The following is a 7268-nucleotide window of genomic DNA, read 5'->3' as shown; positions in this document are numbered from 1 at the left end:
AGCATTATACTGTATATTATAATTATGTGCCAAGTATATAATATTAGACTTCTAGAAATTCCATCGTCAGTCACTGTTCATTTATAATAAAGAAGCCCATGAAAATAGTCGACCCAAATTATATTGTGACATGGGAATGTATATTCTACCGAAGGGTTAGGGTTATCAGCCTCGATTGAGTTCTGCAAGAACCCACCAAGAACCAAGTACACAGGCTCTTTGAAAGCTTAGAAATGCTTAACTATTAAAACAGAGACCGTATTCAAACAAGTTCGACACACTGATAAACATATACAAAACTGAAAACGACGACCTCTTTCATAAAATCTTTAAATCATTCACAGAAAGTACAAAGATTAATCATGCTCGGCCTCGAAAACAAAACTCAATCACAATATATAAACTGAAATTTCATAGCAATTTGGGACACATCAATCAAATTTCATTATATATGCCAATATACAATCTGGTTATCATAGAAACACTGGAGCTAATCCGAAATCAAAGCTTTAGTAGTGGTAAGGCACAAGTCGACCATAATCAAATAAACCAGATAGCTAAAACCCTTAAGCAGAAGTACCCAACCGCAAGGCCTAATCCCATTACAATACATTTCCAAAGCTCTCTGTTCACAAGAGAATGCTTCTTAAGAACTCGAACACAAAAGGAGTTTCTTAGTCCAACCCACCTGGAGAAAAGATGATATAGCAATGCTTAGAACGCAGGTGCCCAAAAATCCATGTCGCAAAGATGAGGCTGAATAACCGAAATAATTACCTGTATAGAGAATCATGAAATAAGAACCTATTTTCATTTAGCAAACTCTGAATTGCAAACTTATGACAGTTAAAGGTCCTTACCTGAGCTGAGATCTGCATTCCTTGGCGCTGTGACAAAGTCCTGTAAGACACATGAATCCTTAGTAATTGCACTGAGAGAAGAACTTCAACTTAACTAGGAAAAGGGTGAGACATTACCTCCTACCACCGTGTGAAGTCGTCTGCTCCATCTAAAAGGCGAGCCCATTTCGTAGCAAAGACACTTGCGAAAGGGCAGCAGTGAGAAATCTCATTGACCACCCATCTCATACGCACAGGATCATAAGAAGAATGATTATTAGAAGCTCAAACTAGTGCGAAGGTCTGCCAATACCTAGTGGATAAAGAATGTGGGCATGGTGGATCAGGAACTAGGTTATCCTTCCGCCACCACAGCCATAGAGAAGGAAACATGAGCAAATGAACGTTTCCTTGCAATAAGAAAACCTTAACTCTTTTTGCCAACCCTGATTAACCAAGACCGCAGATCGATCGAGATCCACGATGGAGATCACGCCATATGCATAAGTTCCATACTCCTCCGAACGGCCAAAGTTAAGGTTCATTAATGCCAAGTTATGTGGCCAACAATGGAAGGGACGACGACGATAGAGGAGGACCTCGGGGCTCTCCCGCCTTAATGAGGTGTGTTGTGCCGAGGCTAGTCTAGGCAAGCGAATTAATTGCATATTCGGTGACAAGGATTACATGGAGTCTAGCGAGGACTTTGTGTCCACGTTGTCCACCTTAAGTCAGCTCAATAGACCGTGAACCTTATGGGTAGTGCAAAATCCTAATTTCATTAACCACAATATCGTTTATTTAGCCCAGAACCTTTCTTTTGTAGTGTTTAATTTTTTTTTTGGATATGGATGTTACAAATGGTATCAAAGCCCAGGCTCACATACTGAGACTTCTGGGTTAGTTTAGTACAGTTCATTAAGTCTTCTATCTATGTGTAATCATGCAAAAATATATATATATAAAAACTGAGTTTGGATGTATATGAACATAGAGAAAGAGAGATAGAAGTCAGCACCAAGAATTAAAAAAAAAAAAAAAAAATTGCAGAGAAGCCCCAGATCAGCAAGCCAACCAAAAGTGCCTTACATGGAGGCCAACCTAGAACTATGGGTACAATTGGGAGAAGAATTGTGACAAGCCAATGTTGCTTTGCTGGAAACAGTGCAACAATTATGAGCAGAAATGATGAACTTGAGGACGGATAATGAACGACTAAGGCAAGAACAGGAGAATATCCTTAAAAGTCTATCAGATCGAAAAAATCAGCGGGGTCCAGACCCCAGTACAGAGAATAGGGAGAAGACCCCAACTACCAATAATGGGGAGGATAATGTGGAATCAGCAGAAGGCCATAAGGAGGAAGAAGAAGGGCATTCAGATAATGTTTTCGATCAAAAGAGGACAAAAAGACAGAAGACAGAATTACAAGGTGAGTTCAAGAAAATCAAACCATCATTGTTTGAAGGAGAATCCGAAGAAGCAGCGGAAGCCTGGCTGATCGACATGGGTAAATATTTTCAGATTTATGAATATATTGAAAAAATTAAAGCTCGACTAGTAGTTTACCAATTATGGGGAAAGGCCACCCTTTGGTGGGAAGAAATTAAAACCGTGAGGAAGATTGATGAGGAGCAAGTAACGTGGTAAGAATTCCAGAAACATTTTAAAGATAAATACCTAATTGAACGTTACTATGACGAAAAAGCAAAGGAGTTCCATGAGTTAAGACTGGGAGCCTTAACCATGGATGAGTATGTAAAGTGGTTTACTTCCCTGTTACGATACGTTCCATATATGCTAGAAGAAAAAGCTAAAATTCAATGATTTATTGGCAACTTTCCAAACTTCATGAAGGGAAAATTAGAATTCAATTATCCTAGAACAATGGACGATGAAGTACGAAAAGCTCGCATCTGTTATCAGCAGATGAAACAGAAAAATGAAGGGCCTAAAGGAGCCATTGGCAAGAAAATGAGGAACTTACCACCAAACAGGCAACCGAAAGTCATAAATGGCAGAAATAATCAACAAAGGACTTTCGGAAAATTTCCAAGAAATATGCCCAGAACTCAGACTTATACTGAGAATAGACAGCTAGAAGGGGTTAGCAAAACTGCTACAGACCAGTCGCCAAATCTGCCACTGCAATGTCGGGGATGTGGGGAAGCGCATTATTACAAGAATTTCCCACGAAAAGCTCAAACTGAACAACAGTCAAACATGCAAGAAGCCTCCACAATGGGAGATATCGCAAGAAGCATGCCCATAATTAATGCTGCCTTGGACGATCATGAAGTAGAATATCAGCCCACCATGATCGAATGTGAAGGTATGATTGTTAATCAGCATGTTTCTATTGTATTTGATCCAGGTGCTAGCCTAAGCTACATTAGTCCTAATGTGGTAGAAAAATGTCAGCTGCAAAGCAGTAAATTTAAGAAACCTTGGCTAGTTCAACTATCCACCGGAACAAAAAGGAAGGTGTCTGCAAAAATAGAAAACTTCCCTATAACAGTTTCAGGACAAACCACCCGTGTTGACCTGAACATCCTTCCCCTAGGTTCGTATGATGTATTAAAAGGAATGGACTAGTAGGAGGGTCGTTGTTCCCTGGTGGATTGCAAAGAAAAATAAGTCAGTTATCTTACTGAGTTAGGGCAGTGAAAATAAATTCAAGGAATCAAGAAGAATGTCAAACTATACCCCATTATAGCCAACCAACTTGGAAGATGCATAAGGAAGGACTACCATATTTATGTTGTCCAAGTAGGGTACAGGAATGATAGAAATAAAATGAACTCTTTAGAGAGCATTCATGTAATTGAAGCATTTGTGGATGTAATTCCTGAATCAATTCCTAGACTACCACCAAGGCGTGACATCGATTTTACCATTGAGCTAATGCCTAGAGCAGCTCCTGTTTCTAAAGCTCCTTACCCCATTAGCATTCCTGAATTAATAGAGCTCAAAATGTAGCTTCAAGAACTGTTAGATAAAGGTTACATTCACCCTAGTGTGTCCCCTTGGGGAGACCTTGTACTATTCGTACGGGAAAAAGACGGGACCTTAAGATTATGCATCGATTACCATCAGCTAAATAAGTTGATCATCAAGAACAAGTATCCTTTACCTTGTATAGACGATCTATTTGATCAAGTGTTGGGAGCTAGCGTGTTCTCCAAAATTGACTTAAGGTCTGGGTACCATCAAATCAGAATAAAGGATGAAGACATCTGCAAAACGCCATTTCAAACTCGTTATGGACACTACAAGTTCATCGTACTGTCGTTTGGCCTTACCAATGCTCCGGCCACATTCATGAGCCTAATGCATGGAATTTTATAGCCATTTTTGGATAAATTTGTACTGATTTTTATTGATGATATCTTGATCTATTCAAAAAATAAAGAGGAACATGAGCAACACTTCAGAATAGTATTGCAGATTTTGCGAGATAACCAGCTGTACGCAAAATTTAGTAAGTGTGATTTCTACAAAGATCAAATCCAGTACTTAGGCCATGTAATATCAACAGAAGGTATAGCGGTGGATCCAGAAAATATCAGAACTATCATGGAATGGACCACACTGAAAAACGTTGCCGACATAAGATCCTTTTTGGGCCTAGCAGGGTATTATTGTTTGTTTATCAAAGGCTTTTAAAAAATAGCTTTTCCGATGACTTCACTTCAAAAAAAGGGGCATGCTTTCCACTGGACAGTGGAATGCCAACAAAGTTTTGAACAACTAAAGAAACTTCTTACTACCGCCCCAGTGCTAAAAGTAGCAAATCTGGAAAAATATTTTGTAGTTTGTACATATGCAAGTAAGAACAATGTAAACTTTGAAACGGGAACTCTGGCCCAAAAACCCCAAAAAAACCACAAAAACAGTGCTCAAAACGAAAAGTGTGTATACTGGAACGATGTTTTTTTTTTAGGTGTCAATTTTGCGGCTGTTTTAAAAATGGCAGTGACTACGAAATTTTCTACAAAATTTTCCTGCAAAATATAGCTTCAGAACAAAAGTGTTGATACTGGAATAATCATTTTTTTTTTAGGTGTCAATTTTGCGGCTGTTTTAAAAATGGCAGTGACTACGAAATTTTCTACGAAATTTTCCTGCAAAATATAGCTTCAGAACGGAAGTGTTGATACTGGAATAATGATTTTTTTTTTAGGGTCAATTTTCATACTTTTTAAAAAATGCTAATAAAAACAATTTTTTATGTCTCAAACAAAGTTAAATTTTAAGGAAAAAACACATTAATGTTTCTGGTAGAATATCATTTTGGGCCGCCCCCTCCCCCCGCGGCACCCAGCCCGGGCCGCCCCACCCCCCTCCCTCCCCCTCCCCCCCACCCGGCCCCCCCCCGCCCGGGCCGCCGCACCCCCCTCCCTCCCCCTCCCCCTCCCGGTCCACCCCGCCCTCCCTCGCCACCCCCGGGCCGCCCCGCCCCGCCCGACCCAGCGGCGGGTCGATTCCCGGAATCAAGATGCAAGTTTGTGTATCATGCAAGATGCAAGAGACATGCCCAAAGTATTTATCATATAACATGAACCAACGTCAAAACAATGGGTAGAGGAATAGGTCATTTGATAGAGAAATCTAGGTTGATAGGGATAGGTCATATGATAGAGAAGCCTACGTTGATAAATGTCGACCAAAAAGAAAGAAGAAGAAGAGGAGGATAGACACACTTAATTGGAACTTTACTTTGTTGATTGGATTTTTATAATTAAAGAAAGGTGAAAAGAAGTAAAAAATAGCAATGACATGTTGGTAGTGTGTGATTGTGGTTGGCTATTGTTGGTAGTTTTTGATTGTGGTTGGCTATTGTATTCTTACCCATTGTTCTACATTGGATTGAGGGATTAGAGAGCAAAGGTTTGAAGTGAACTCTTGATTTAGTAAAGAGGCACCAAATAAATTTTCAATTTGAATAAATACAATTTCATTGATTAATGTTGTTACAAACCTATTTTAAAATTAAATAATAAAATTAACAATTTATTCAAGTGCTATGTATAAATGGAAAACACATTCATGAAATTACATTTATATCATAAAAACAAAAAGTAGTATCTTGTTTCCTTAGGCACCAAAACACTTATCTCGTGATACATCTCACATCACCAAAATTATAAAAATTAACTATATTATAACTTTATTATTAATATTATTATTATTGTAACAATAATTAAATTTGACCCATTAATATTCAGATTCAATTCTTATATATTAAGTTTCGTAATAGAAATATTGTTTCAATAATTTCTAAAAAACTAAAATATATATATGGTTTATATAAAATGCAAAATTATTTTTCATAAACAAAAAAATACTAATTCAAAATCAATAATTTTTATATCCATAAAAATAAAATTATATAAAATTTCCATTCTCTATGTATTCTTGAACAACCAAGATCTCTAACAAAAATATCATAAAAATATCACAACTGAAAATACCACTAATCAAACTAACCCAGATTCATCAATTCTATTGATTATACTACTGCTTTTACATTAGAGCAGCCCCACCTCATTCATGCACAACTTGAGGTGATAAGACTTGGCAATCAGTCACCAATTTAAGGGGAAAAGAAAACATAAACACTGAACTTGAAAACTATGAGTCTTACCCCTCCATTACCAATTTGAAAAGGAAAACAAAACATCCAATTTAAGGGAAAAAAACATAAACACTAAACTTGAAAACTATGAATCTTAGCCCTCCATTACCAATTTGAAAAGAAAAACAAAACATCAACAATAAGCTTAAATCAACAGGATCACAATTATCATATTTCACAAATCAATCAATAAGATGTGAATTAAAATTTCAAATTAACATCCATATAAATCAATAAAAACTACATAACTATCATTAATAATTAATAGTTTTATTATTTAAAAAATTATATATATATATATATATATATATATATATATATATATATTTTAAAACTTAAAAAAATTAAATTTATCTTTTTCGACTAATCGAATTTAATACATTAGCGATGAAACTCCATTGGTTTATTCTACAAATAGATGTTTTTTCACGACTCCACTTGGGCTATTTCAGGATAAATATATCTTTGTCATAGTAGATATAACTTTAATGTTCAAAAATACCTAATTTTCATGATAGAGATACGTTTTAAAACAAAATTCACTTTAATATTTAAAAGTAATCAGATCATGTGTAATCTGATTTGATTATAAAGGGTGGTTATTATCATCTTTCTAACGACTACTATAAATATGACAGTAAGACACGCTAGCTGCAACGATGGATTAATCAGCGCCACCGGGGTGACGAAAGCAGGATTCCCATTAGCGATCAGAAATTATGGTTTCGATCTGTACAGAGTGCAAAGTTGCAAACCATACACCCGCACCCAAAATTTGAGCTGAATGCATT

Source organism: Pinus tabuliformis, chromosome 6 (genome assembly GCF_031772625.1).
Source record: "Pinus tabuliformis cultivar Carrire ecotype Pingquan chromosome 6, CPIR1, whole genome shotgun sequence".
Classification (NCBI taxonomy): domain Eukaryota; kingdom Viridiplantae; phylum Streptophyta; class Pinopsida; order Pinales; family Pinaceae; genus Pinus; species Pinus tabuliformis.
This window is presented reverse-complemented; position numbering follows the sequence as displayed.